We start from the raw sequence: 15,609 nt of genomic DNA on the forward strand, positions 1-15,609 counted from the left end.
TCTCTCATTCTCCAACTTCTCTTGGAAGGGATCTACAACACCCTTAGCTCTTGTACTAGCTGATGTACTAGTACATAGGTGCTAACCTACAGAAGGCTACAACCATCTCTTTTCTTCCAAGGACCATGTTTCATAAATTTTTAGGATGGAACCATCAATAGCACCAATCAACCATCAAAATATATCTGCATCAACCAATCTCCCTTGCACTAACCAAAACTGAGTCAAACAATCACTTCTCTGAATGTTATAACCAAAATACAGTAATAGTACCAGAACCCAAACCAGAACTCAGAACACTGCAACGGTGAACAAAAGTAGCTAAAACATATTTTATGAGATGTATGCTACTTCAATGTGTCGAACCTGCATGCATACGCACTTTGCTCAAGAAAAACCTACATATACGATGTTTTGAAATGCCAAACCAGCGTGTATACATGCCTTTGATATACTTAACCGGCATAGAGATCTGTAAAAGATGATTTAACCTTTACAACTATTCATACATCAGTTATACCCAGATCATCAGATTTACAGATTATGATATGCACCAACTATTCAGATAAAAGATCAAAACCACATAAAGATACTTCTCTTCAAACCTTAAGATCTTGACCCATCAATAGAACCTATCCTTCTTCAAGCGTTTAGGTTCCTCCTTGATTCAGGTCCAGCTATGCACCATAACCCAATGACAAAATTCTAGATCTTACTCTTCATTAGATATTCAATACTTGACTGCTTTTGACTAATGATCTCCTCCTCCTTTTATAGTCTTAGGCCTTACTTAATACCATGGTCCAAAACCACTTAGACTCAATACCTTGGGCAAATACCTGGGGTCAACACTTCAGACAAGATACCTTGGACCAATACCATGGGTCAAAATACCAAGGATAAAAATAATATTCTCCAACATGTATGCGCCTTTTCCTGCGTGAAAGTGCATCTATATGCATACGCGCCTTTTGGTCAGCGAACCCACGTGTACACGTGGCATGGTTAAGGGTAACCTGCGTATATCTCTTTTTCCTTCATTCTGAGAGCCTGAACTGTGATCTATCATCTGAGTGAGTTGCCATCAAGGGCAACACCTGTGTCATAGCACCAAACCTGTGTCATAATGCCAACAACTTCATCACTAATATTGGAAAATGATGGGTGGAAGACATGCCCACCCAAGGCACAAAAATGTTCCTCCTACAACAGAGACTCAAACACATAAATCTAAGGCTCAAAGAATGGAACAAAAAATGAGTTTGGGAATATTTTTGAAGCCAAAAGAGAAGTGGAGAAAAAATTACAGGAAACTAATCAAATCCTCATCAGAGAAGGCTTCACAGAGGAGAGGAAAATGCAAGCAAAATCTCTACAACAAGAATGGGACAATAGATCCGAGCAGGAGGAAATATTTTGGAGACAGAAATCAAGAGTATAATGGATTAAAGAAGGGGAGAGAAATACCAGGTTCTTCTATAAGTCTACCATGAAACACAGGGCAAATAATCGGGTGACAAAACTCATAGATCCTCAAGGGAAAGAGCTAAATACTCATAAGGAAATGGAATCTGTTCTGGTACGACATTTTCAAAACATAGTAGAGGAGACCATGGCAGACAGATCTCAATTCACCAAGAGCTTCACTCAGCATATTCCAAAACTGGTTACCAGGGAAGATAATTATAACCTCAATAGGCGAGTAACAAAAGAAGAGGTCAAGGAAGTAATCAAAGAGATGCACAGAGGGAAAGCTCCAGGCTCGAATGGTTTCATTGTAGACTTCTTCAAAGCATGCTGGGAAACTATCGAAAAAGACATTCTTGATGTGGTGGATGACTCTAGAAAATCAAGAACTGTTCTGAGAGTGCTTAATGAATCCTTCATAGAATTAATCCTTAAACAGGAAAAAACCATGGCACCAGACAGATCAAACCCATAGCTTTATGCAATGTGGTTTACAAAATCATTTCCAAATTTGTTGCGAATAGACTTAAACCTCTTCTTCAAATGCTAGTGTTAGAGGAGTAGTCTTGATATGTAGATGGTAGACAAATTCTCAATAATATCATTTAAGCTCACGAAGTGGTCCATTCCCTCAAGACCAACAAGCAAGAAGGTATGTTAATGCAACTGGACATGGAAAAACCTTATGATAAGCTAAGCTGGTCTTATATCAAGGAAGTTCTTAAAGCTTATGGCTTTGACCACAACTGGATAAAGTCGGTCATGGCTCTGGTTACCACAGCTAGTTGTTCAATCCTTCTTAATGGCTCCCGATTCAAAACCTTCAGGTCATCGAGAGGCCTCAGGCAAGGAGATTGTCTCTCCCCATTCCTCTTCATTCTCATGATGGAAGGATTGGGCAAAGCGATCAATTCAGTCAAGGAATAAGGAAGAATCCAAGGACTCGAACTTACTCAAAATGGGGACACATTGACTCATCAGTAATTTGTGGACGATACTATGATGCAGGGAATTCCCACAGTCAAGGAAGCTAAATCTTTCAAACAAATCCTGCATGATTTGGCAATGGTTGTTGGCACTAAGGTAAGCCGCACAAAATCGAAAGTTTTCTTTTTTAATACTGATATTTCTATTCAAAGAAATCTCTCTATAATTCTCAGCTTTCATAGAGATCATCTTCCCTCCAAATATCTTGGAATCCCTCTCATTGATAAACCTATGAGTAAGGATGTGTGGGAGTCAGTTACAAATAAACTGAAGGACAAAGTCAACAATTGGACTAGCAGATCCTTGAATCTAGCAGGAAGGCTAACTCTTACAAAGGTTGTTCTACAAACCATTCCAATGATCATGATTTCAGCCATTCCTATCCCAATAGGAGTTTTACAGCAAATTAGGAATATCCAAAGAAAATTTCTTTGGGGTAAAGGAGGAGAGAAAAAGAAATGGGCTCTGGCTGCGTGGGACAAGATTTGAAAACCTAAAACACATGGTGGTTTCGTTCTCCACGACCCGGACACTCGAAGAAAAGTTTTAGGGGAAAAAATTTGGTGGAGATGGCTAAAGGAAATGAGAAACTCCTGGGCTAAGCTTTGGAAACAAAAATATACAACATACTTGCAAGAAGAGTTCTACATTTGAATGACGGGACATATCAGGGGTTCCCATATTTGGAACTATGCTTGGGAGAATAGAGCCTTAGTTCAAAAACATAGTTTCTGGGAGATCAGAAATGGGAATCTTTCCTTGTTCTGGGAGGACAACTGCCAGTAGGAACACAACCTCTATAGAGAAGGACTGGAAATCATAAAAAATTATACCAGTAATAAAGGGCTAAAAAGGGTAAGTGATATTTGGGACCAGTCAAGAGACACAGGTAAATGGAGAATTTGGAAGGTGCCAGATTACAGTGAAGAGACCCCATTGAAGGCCCAAGCTCAAGTTCTTGAAGCGATTCTGGAAAAGAGGGAAATTTTGACTTCAACCTCGAATGATCTACTAAGATGGGGCAGCAACAATGGGGGCATATTCAACCTCAAATAAGCAATGAGAATAGTCAATGGACTTAACTATCCAAGCCTTGACAAGACTTGGAAAGACCTTTGGACCAACCCACACTGTATGAAGATCAAATTGTTCATGTGGCTAGTACAGCATAAAAATATTCTGACTTGGGAAAATCTCAGAAAGAGAGGTTTTGCTGGTCCATCAAGATCCCAATTATGTGGTCTGTAGGAAAAAACTATGGATCACGTTCTCAACCTCTACTCCTTCCACTCCACCTTATGGAATTGGGTGGCCTCTATCTTCAACCAAACAGTCACGAACGAAAATGAAATTGCTGAAAATTTAAAGAATTGGAGGAAAGACTTCTCAGAAAATGAAACAGTCAATTTAGCCTAGACTCTGACGCCAGGATTTGTGATCTGGGATGTTTGGAAAGAACGCAAAAAAAGGATCTTCAAAGCTGAATTTGGTTCAACTCAAAGCATCATGGCTCAGATCCCAAAACAACTCAAAGAAATAGTTAATGCCCTTCTGAAGAAACCTCCTGAGAAACCCCCTGGACAATGGGATGCTCACATCCTCGAACTATTGGGGCTTCAGTCACATGCCCCTCGGGGCATAAAAAAGAAACAAAGGCACATATTAGAAGGAAAGACCTTTCGGCAACCCCATCACCATGGCTTTTTTAAATTCAACATATATGGAGCCTCAAAAGGAAACCCTGGGGATGTTTGTTATGGAGGAGTCATAAGAGATGAAGAGGGCAATATAAAAATCATCTTTCATAATCATTTGGGGAGGGCAACTAACAACATGGCGGAACTCATGGCCATAGAGCAAGGTTTAGAAAATTCTAATTGATCACAATTTACATAACACAATCATAGAGGCAAACTCAGAATTAACAATCAATTTGGTTAAAAGGATAGGCGCTGGCACAACACCAGACAAAGTTTCAAACCACTGGAGACTTTCGTAGGTCTATTACCGAATTCAATCTCACCTAAGAATTCTCAGGACTATGAGCTTTTTTCATGTGCACAGAGATGCCAACAGAGTGGTAGACCGACTTGCTAGTGAAGGGATGCTTTGTATAAGAGGTGACAAGTGTTGCTCATGGGAGTTGGTTCCTACAGGACAACTGCGTGAGGACTGCTACACTCTGGCACGCACAGATAGGGAGCAACACCAATACGTGAAGGGGAAGCAGCCAGTTGAAAATTAAGAAGATGGTTGTTAAGGGTTTAACAAACAAGCTACATGAGAATTGGTATTTTTGGGCCTCACAGATGGACGAAAGGAAGAGGAGAAAGAGCGTGAAACCAAAAGGAGGAACCGACAGCTTTGCTATAGCACATGGTGGTTTTGCTTTAGTTACAATGGTTATCGGGTGTCCGCATTACCATAAGTGGTTTTATAGAAATGCTTCTGATGCCACTAACCAATCTACATGTGGCCCAAGGAGGAGAGAGAATACCGCCTTCATCGGGCGAGTATTCCTCACTCTTCTTTCCAGCCCGATTTCCTTCAAAGCCATTAGATCTATAGGTTACAGATATATGGCTGAGGTTCGTTGTGCTTGTTGGTTGGTGGGACCTGGATGTCCTCCTTACCCGCTCCTGCTCAGGAGCAAATTAAGGGATTTCGGGCAGAACAACTCCTCGAGGGTTATCCACCTTGCGGATTCGAACTATTTTCACTGTGATCTGTATTTCCCTATCGGGTTAGCTTATTAGTATTTTTGGGCCCTATAGTTGGATGGTAGGCAGAGGAGAAAGAACATGAAACCAAAAGGAGGCACCAACATCTTTGCTAAAGTACATGGTGGTTTTGCTATAGTAACAGTGGTTATCAGGCGTCCACATTACCATAAATGGTTTTACAAAAATGCTTCTGATGCCACTAACCATTCTACACGTGGCCCAAGGAAGAGAGAGAATATCGCCTTCATTGGGTGGGTATTCCTCGCTCATCTTTCCAGCCCAATATCCTTAACAGTCATTGGATCTAGACATTGCAGATCTACGGCTGAGTTATGTTGTGCTAGTTGGTTGGTTGGACCAGAATATCTTCCTTTCACATTCTTGCTCAGGAGCAGGTTAAGGGATTTCGGGTGGAATAACTACTCGATGGTTATCCACCATGAGGAATCGAAATATTTTCACTGTGGTCTCTATTTTTGCATCGGGTCCGCTTAATGACTTTTTGAAGGCATGGTTCAGAAGGTTGCTCAGTTTTGTGGGCCCCTAGCCTGGTTCTCGAGTAGTTGGCTTAGATCCCTAAGCACAGGGTGTCAGTTCTATTTTATGTAAAAAAAAAATTAGCTTCATATGAATAGAAACTTTGTTTCCTGCTTCAGTGAAAAAAAAGAATTTAGATATGGATCATAAAGCAAAGGAGATTATAATTTTTATGTGCTAAACGTTGAATTCACACTTTCTATATATATTAGAGGAAAACATTTATCATTCTATATATATGACTAATTTAAATTTAAATTATTATAAAATATCAATAAATTTATTTTTAGTAATCCAATAGTATATACATATTTTACTGTAACTATTATGTATAAATAAAATATTTAGATATATATTATAACAAAATTTTATAGCAATTTTAAAAAAGTAAAATAATTGTGGAAAATTTAAAATTATTTAAATATTTACTATAATAAAATGTTTTAAGATAAAAAACAAAAATTAGTTAAAAAAAATGTGATTTATTAAATTCTAAATATTAAATTGAAGTATTCTAAAAATACTAAGAATAAAAAAATCAATATAAATTATAAATAAAATATCACAATCATTTATATTTCTAAAGATATTAATAAAATAAAATAATTTTAATTTATATATATATAATATATAATATAATATAATATAATGCATTACTACGATTTCACATTTTGTTAATTTTTCAACTATATGTTTTATTTAATTTTATATGAAATTTCAGAAAGATGGTTGAATTTTCGTGTTTATGTTTTATAGTGCCCACAATTTAAATGCTTAAGCCTATTTTGATGGATGGCCAAGAAGATTTTGAGGGGATCTTTATTACATTAACCAAGTTTATTTGGAATGATTACATTTTCTAGAAGTAGAATGTTTTTCATGTTTTGGATTTTAAAATTGATTTATATTACAAAAGATTTGATATTTTTATTATTTGTTTTATATATTGAATTTATTTTTTTTAAATGACATTATAATTTTAGTTTTTGTTTGTAACCATATAGTTTGGTTATTGTGAAGATCAAGATAATTATTCGATGTTTAATCTAGGCAACAGATTAATTTATTTGTTTCTAACTATCTAGTGTGGTTGTTGTAAGAACTAAGGTAACCATTCAATGTCTAATATAGGCAATGAATTAAAAAGACAAAAATATGTAGAGGAAATTCAAATAGTTCAAATAAAAAAGACAAATTATAAATAAAAACAATATTAAAAAGCCTAATGTTCTAAAAAAAAATTAATTGATTAAAAAAATATATAACTAATAAAATTATATATAGATTTGAAAATAGAAATAAAATAAATCAGGAGAAGAAAGTGATTTCTCTATTAAGTTAAACTTAACAAATCTAATACTAATGTTAAAAACTAAACAGTAATTAAAAACATTAAACAACTAAAATATTCAAAATAATAAATTATTAATAATAACTCACTGTTAGAAACACATTAAAATAAAATAAAACAAAAATATCAGAAGGTCCAAATTTTTATATCATAAAAAATTGAAAGTTAACAATTATTATTATTATTATTATTATTATTAAACAAAATCTAGAACCTATAGGAAGTTTATAAAAAAATAAAAAATAAGTAGAAATAATAATAATAATAATAATAGAACGAAATAAATAAAACGGAAACAAGAAAAAACACTAAGGATGAAAGGGCAATAATCCAGCAACTAATAGTTTTGGAGCCATCATCTCTCTTAAGATTACAAGGTCACTTTTCAATTTTTATGGCCTCTCTAAAGTTTCGATGATAGAAATGATCAATCCTTCCAATGATGCGAGACTCTTCAATACAAATGTGATGTTTTATTTTCTCACCACGTTCCACTAATGCTGACGAGTAAGTCCTGCCATGCTTGGTGGCAGTTGCATGCTTTTGAATCCTCTGATTTATTGAGCTTCCAATTTTGCTAATATAGGGAGCTTGAGAGGAACATGGGATTACATAAACACCTTCTGTATTCTTCGGGTCCAACGAGTCTTTTACTGATCTAAGAGAGCTTTGAATGGTGTTAATTAGCCCAAGGGTTGAAGGACCCTTATTCTTTCTTAGAATCTTCATGATTCTCTTAGTGGTCCTTTGGATAAAGGGCAGATGAACCTCAAAAATACGATCTCTAGGTTCTTTTATGCCCCTAGTGTATTTAGATGCTTTCATAAAACTTTGAGACCCTCGTGCATAATGTAGCCATTGCAATACCTGAAGTAGATTGATCTTCTCATCAACATGGTGAATATCACCAGAAACTCTTGAAGCACAAGTAACTACCGTGTTAAGAAGTGCCAATTGTTTAGCAAGATAATTGTCACGCCCCAATCTTGATGGTAGTCTTGCAACCACTGATAGGTAGGTGCGCCACCACCACCTAATTTCTTTTTAACAACACATTCAAGTGTAGACTACACCCAAAATTTTACACATTGTTTACTTTTCACTTTCTAAGCATTAACATTCATAACACAACGGAAAAATTCAATTTAATCTTCTTTCATCATCATTATCATTTACACATATGCACAGTGGATACAATCTTTAAACGAGAGGGGAAACTACCTGAATATGAGTCTGCCCACAATGATAATAATAATATTTACAAAATATATAGTTACAGTCTTCGAAGAGGAACCCCAGATTCCTTCTTACAATTTCTATCAGAACATGCAACTCAACTTGCACCGTGTAGCCTTACCCGAACCACAATTCGGAGCACCCAACCTTGCAGGCTCAGGTCGCCCAACTCGTCGGGCAAAGGTGTCCACCCTCAGGCTGCCCACCACACCAACTCATCGTGCCAATTGGTTATACTGCATGTCACGTCGTTCAGCAAAAATCGCGCCTTATTCAGACCGTGCCCACGGCGTGTTGCCCTACCCAACATCCACCCGTAGCTCACCCAACATTTGGCTCTTTCTCCGCACCTTCATTTTCCTTTCCACAGCTACAACCATAGACTCGTTGTAATTGTAGGATCGTCTGTAGTCACACCTCATAGCTATTCTATAGACCTACCGTTCAACCGAGATCTTCCGTAGTGCAACTTGGCTCGCCGTCGTGCAACGCGCCCTCCGCGGGTCGCCCACCCTGTTTGGTTCACCTCTTGAGCAGAGTGCACAACATAGAACTCACCAACCTGAAACTTGCGTTCCTACTCCTCGGCTTGGTGCTGTGGTCAGGTTGAAGCCTACACCTTGCCTTCGTCTTATGTGTCCATCCTTCTTGCTTGCCCTCTCCTTTGAGCTCGAACTTCATGTGAACTTGTGTGTTCATTGATTGATGCCTTGTCCCCTGCAGCTCATCGCACCTACTGACTCTTCACTTGCCCAGATCATCGCATTTAACCAAGAGTGCACCCACCCAACTCGTCGCATGCAAACCACCAACTCATGGGCTTGACATACTTCCCACTCTAAATGGTTGTCGTCCTTGTCAAGACCATCATACGACATCACAAAGTGTAGCTAGCTCCAACATCCAAAATGTCCATGCTACCCACCTCTACTTTGCCATCACACAAACCATAAAGGTTCATGTCTCCATGAATAGGAAAGTCTCCACAATCCATGATCATCAACCACATCCGTCGAAACTCCACATGATGACCCACCGTGGAAGGCTAGTCCTTCGAACTCAAGCAACATGCTGACTACAACATATATCGTGTCAACCCCATCATGTATCATCATTGTGTGAAATCCTTCCATGATACTCCAACGCAACTCAAACATACCTTGGTACACTGCTAACATCCATGAATCGAACTAGTTGGGTAGCTAATCCAACTGTCACATCCAAACCATGATAATGCACCTCCTCATATCGTCACCAGTCGCTTCTCTCAGCATCCTGTCACAGCATCAACTCAGTCAAGAATCCATCTCCATAAATGTGTAACTAAGCCATGTCCAAGTTTATGAAGTAATCTCCATCTTATCCACAACATGTTGTGCATGATGTTGGTGTCAATGTGATGCATGAAAACCAGTCGCATCTATCCCAACATCATCATCCATATATGTGTAAGATCCATCTCCTCAAAATGAAGAGATAATCTCATCAAACCGATTCTCAATGTGCCACATCCAGGTCCATGAAGAAACATCCATCACATATATAATGTGCCATCCCTCAAGTCTATCAAAGAATTAAGTATACACCTATCTCATCATCCATGTACTACCCATGGTCATAGACCAATCAGCTCTCATGTATCAAAAGTGGTTAAGTCTTGGCTCAACCCATGCCCAAGTGTTTCCACTAAGGCATCATCATCACTGCAACTCCATCAACTCCAAAGTGTCTCGTCTCGATCCTCCACATCATGTCACTCTCCCAAGTACACCCAAAAATTTACTCAAAAGTGTGCACCCCATAGTGCATCAAAGTCAATGACCTAAGCTCATCAATGCATCAGATCCTCCAAGCCCACTATAATATGAAGTCCATAATGGCTACAATAATCTCATGTCATCATGAGCTCCATGAATCTTCTCCGACCAACATCCTAGTAAGGATACATGTCTAGGACCCCAAGGTCTCTATAAGATGCTTCAACTCCCCATGTAGCAGAAATGCTCCATAGTCTGCTCACAAATCCAACCAAGTCCATGGCCTTGTTGTACACAAGTGCATAACCTTTCCATTGGCTCATAAGTAAAATATCTCAATGTCACATCAGCAAATCCATCTGCACAACATCACTGCCTTGGATCTCCTCATTAGATGCCCATAAGTGACATCTCTCCAAGTTCTCCTGCATAATATCCCTATATAAGACTGCCATGCTCCATCTATCTAGCTTGATTTCCATGACTCAATTTTCCCATGTTGTCCAACTATGTAGACCCATCACAACATCGGTCATCTTCATCCAAGTTCTCAATCAGGTCTAGTTCCCTTCAGTCACCCAAACCACATATATCATCAAGTCATATGAGTTCCTTCCATCATAGCTACCCCACTAAAGGTTCCACCAATACTGCCTATCGGTCTTGTCCATGAGAAGTCCACCCAAGCATCATCAAAACCAAGTGTGTACCCTTTTCCAATTATTCCATCAGTCATGCCAGGCACTTAGCCAATTTTCCATATGGCTAAAGCATGACCCATCTTCCGCAATGATCATCATGTTCCTCCCTTGTCACAGGCATTTGCACCTTCTACCATAAGGTCACAAACAGCCCCAACAAGATTTACAACAGTCAATGGTCCTTGCTTCTCCATACAAGGTCTCATCATAGAGATCCATTGTAACATTGTCCATTGCATCAACAAACTGCCTTTTCCCTTCACTGCATATGGCCCATCCTCCAAAATCTCCAATGAAACAATAGTAATAATAGGGATACTTACTTCATCATGAGGCTCCTCCATGTGAGTATCCTCATCCATCAATGTCTGAAAAATGCATGATCCTGGTCCAGCTTGAGCAATTTCAAGTTCCTCCTCCATCATTGTTATATCTGCAACATCTTCATACATCATGAATTCCTCTTCTTCATCATCGCAATCTGCTGCTACGTCCTTCTCCATTGCCCAACCATGTTGAAGAAGTTCACCTTCAGCATTCCTTTCCAAGACTTCAAGTTCATCTCGAGTCTGTGGGTTGTCTTCTTTCATCTGCTTCAACCTGTATAAGGTCAACAAGAGCCTCCCTTGGCATTCTTCCAAACTTGCCATGTCTCGTCGTCCAGCTTGGTCCAAGCACAATGCTTCACCACTGCTAAACCTGTCACCAAAGCCTGCAAAATACAGAGCCTCTGATACCAACTATGAAGAAGTGTAGTTGTATCACTTTCCTTCACACATGAGTAGCTCTCATACCAACTATCACGAAGTGTAGCTGTATCATTTCACCTACAAATGCAGTTCTATTGAATCAAGCTCAGATACCAACTGTCATGCCCCTATCTTGACGGTAGTCTTTCAACAGCTGATAGGCAGGTGTGGCATGACCGCCCGATTTCTTTTTAACAATACTTGCAAGTGTGGACTATGCCTAACATTCCATGCTTAGTTTATTTTTGACTTTCTAAGCATTAACATTCATAACATAGTGGAAACATTCAATTTAATCTTCATTCATCATCATTATCATTTACACATATGCACAACGGATACAATATTTAAACGGGATGGGAAACTCCTAGAATATGAGTCTGCCCACAATGATAATAATAATATTTACAAAATATATAATTACATTCTTTGAAGAGGAATCCCAGATTCCTTCTTACAATTTTTGTCAAAACATGCAACTCGGCCTGCACCGTGTAGCCTTACCCAAACCACCATTTGGAGCACCCACCCTTGCTAGGTCGGGTCGCCCAACTGGTCAGGCAAAGGCGCCCACCCCTGGGCTGCCCTCTGCATCAACTTTTCATGCCAACTGGTTATACTGTGTATCGCGTCATTCAGAAAAACTCGCTTCTTGTTGAAACTGTGCCCATGACATGTCGCCCTACCTGGCGCCCACACACGGCTCGCCCAACATTTGACGCTCTATTCGCACCTTCGTTCGCCTTTCTACAGTTATAACCGTAGACCCGTCATAACCATAGGCTCATTTGCAGTGGTATCGTAGACTTGTTCTATAGACCGGTTGTTCAGCCCAGCTCATCCATCGTGCAGCCCAGCTCGCCATCGTGCAGTGCGCCCTCTGCGGGTTGGCCACCTTGTCAGGTTCGCCTATCGAGTATAGTGCCTAACCTATAACTCGCCGACTCGAAACTTGCATTCCTGCTCCTCGGCTTGGTGTTGTAGTTAGATTCTCATCTGCACCTTGCCTTCGTCTTATGTGTTCACCCTTCTTGCTCGCATTCACCTTTGAGCTCTCACTGCTTGTGAACTTGTATATTGATTGATTGGTGCCTTCTCCCCTCCATGCGTCTGCCTATGTATATGCCTCCACATGGATTTGTCATGGGTCGGCTTGCCCAGGCCGACCTACCAATTCGGCTAACTCGCCCACACTTAACATTAACTCGTCCATGTCGTCACCCTGCTAGGTCCACATGCCCAACTTCACACGATATAAGTTCACCTCCGCAAAGTTCGCACACTTAGCCGAATTTTATTTTTTCGACCCTCCGTTGGCTCGTCGCGCTCATGCCCAGGCGCTTTTAACTGACTGCCCTAGCTCGTCACTCCTCCAACTCATCCAATCGTCGCAACCAATGCGTCCGCTCATTGACTCGTTACACCGACCGTCTCGTCGCTTTCCTGGCTCGTCACATTTAACCGAGAGTGTTCTTGTTAGGACCTACAATTCCACCCGAGGTGCGACTGCATTCGGCAGTGAACGAGCAGTTGGGAAAAGTGAAGGATGAGCTCAGACTTAGTGTGCGAGGTGTTATGCACACAAATGAAGGAGAACAAGGTGTTTTTATATGCGTGGGGAGCAAGGATTGATTACCCATGGCCGACCTACATTTGGAACGAAGCCGACATGTGTTTGATGGTGTTTGTGAACTGTGGGGGTGTTTCATGGCGTGGTGGATGAGTCAGTGTGGGCAACCAACTCACCCGACCATCCTTACATATATGCGATGGAGTTAGAGCGAATTTAATCATTTGACAAGCGAGTCTTCAAGGAAGAAGTGTGTGGATAAGGCCGCAGCAAGGAGGAAGGCGCAGATGGTTATGCGCCCAAGACTTGGGTAGGTCGTTTGAACGCACAAGTCTAAACGAAGGCCGTTCGAAGTAAGGCATGCACGAATAAGGTGTGGGCACTTGGTTTTTTAAGGCATGCACGGGTGAAGGCGAGGGCGCTCGGTTGTGCGAAGGGGCACGGGTGAAGGCGTGAGCACCCGGTTGTGTGCGGTTGTGTGGTTGGGTGGTTGTGCACGAGTTCTTGGGTAGCTCGGGTAAGCGCCTGCCCATCGTGTAAAGGCAAACGCGGAAATTTTGTATGGTGGAAACAGTGAAGTGTTGAGATTGTTAACGGAGGTGTGACTCATGCGAAGGTGCCCGTGTGTGGCGACTTGGTTATGATGAGGCACGCCCAAGTTGGGCAAACAACACGATCGTGGGACAAGGTGAACGAAGGGTTGTTGAGTCATTCGACAACTATGCGGAGGTGCCGACGAGCTGGGCAATTGAGTTGCTGAAGTTGAAAATTGGCTAAGTGCAAATTTGATGTTTCCCAAGATTTAACTTGTACTTGTGAAAGGAGATTGTATAATATATTGATTCGGGCAGACTCATTGTTCAGGGAGTTTGCCCTCCCTTTATACTGTGCAATTATGTTCTCTTGTATAATTGCTGATGATAATGAATGTGTATGGGTGTTCATTGGTATAAAGGAAACATAATAATGCTTGGTTGCGAAAAACAAACTAAGTAGACTAATGGTTAGGTGTAGTCCATGAACATAAGTATTGGTGAAAAGAAAGTGTTCGGTGGTGCCGCACCTCGCCAAGTATGGTTGAAAGACTACCGCTGGCTTGGGGGCATGACAGGTGGTATCAGAGCTAGTGCCAGAGAGCTAGTGCGGGTGTTGAAGCATTGATACACACTGCACTTCATGACAGGTGGTATCAGAGCTGATTCAGGTGAAGTGCAGATGAAGGAAGCTGATTCTACAAAGGCCGAAGACTTGAAAGGGAGTTTAAGTTTTGCAGGTGACAGATAGAATCAAGAGCTGGTTCAGTCTTGCAAGGAGAACCTAGTGAATGGCAAAGAATGAAGAAGGATTTCTATCTTGCAGGAAATGGGTTTTGCAACCTTCAAGGAATTTGAAGCGAGTCTACTTGAGGAATCAAGTGAGGTTGAACAAAGGTTTGCAGAATGGGGCAAAGTTTTGTTCAAAGCAAAGGATGCTCTTCGTGATTTGGTCAAGGAAGGGATTTCTGATGGGAATAGGGATGAAGCCTATCAACTTGCAAAGGAAGTGGACTTGTTTGATGCAGAACTCAAGGAATTGAAGATAAGGCAGGACTTGATTCGAGAGAAGTAGAAATGGCTAACTCTTGAGGAAAAGCATTCCATAGCTTTGACACATAAGGAGAAATCTGCTAAATGTGATGATATGGAAGAGGAAGCAGTGATAGTTGAAGATGTTGCAGATGTGACAACGATGGAGGATGAACTTGAGATTGATCAAGTTGGACTAGGATCGTATAGTTTGCAGACATGGGTGAATGAGGATACTAATATGAAGGAGTCTCATGATGATGATGTAAGTAATATTGATACTTGTGTTTCATTTGAGCATTTGGTAGATGGACCGTATGCAGGGAAGGGCAAAATCAGTTTGCCAATGCTATAGGGAGAATCTTACCATGGATGACTATGATGAGACCTTGTATGAAGAAGCAAGGATTTTTTATTGTTGCAGGACTTGTTGGGGTTGTTTGTGACCTTATGGCAGAACGTATAAAGGCCTGTGACAAGGGAGGAACATGATGATCGTTGCGGAGGATTGGGTCATGCTTAGTCACATGGAGAATTGGCTAAGTGCTCGGCATGACTCATGGACAGGTTCAAGGGCACACACTTGGGTATGATGATGCTTAGTTGGACTTCTCATGGCCGAGACAAAGAGATAGTCTTGGTGGAACCTTTAGTGGGGGAGCTATGATGGAAGGGACTCGTGATGATGATGATATGGTTGAGTGACTGAGTTCACTAGATCGAATATTGTAGACTTGGATGGGGATGACCAATTATTGTTGTGGGTCTACTTGGTTGGACTACATGGGCAACTTAGTCATGGACATTAGGGTGGAGACATGGAGCATGGCAGTCTTATGTAGGGACATTATGCAGGAGCACTTATAGAAGTGTCATATGGGCATCCAATGAGGAGTGACAAGGAAGGGATGTTATGCAGGTAGATTTGCTGGTGTGACATGGAGATGGTTTATTTATGAGCTGATG

The sequence above is a fragment of the Pinus tabuliformis genome, chromosome 2_2, assembly GCF_031772625.1.
Source record: "Pinus tabuliformis cultivar Carrire ecotype Pingquan chromosome 2_2, CPIR1, whole genome shotgun sequence".
Lineage (NCBI taxonomy): Eukaryota > Viridiplantae > Streptophyta > Pinopsida > Pinales > Pinaceae > Pinus > Pinus tabuliformis.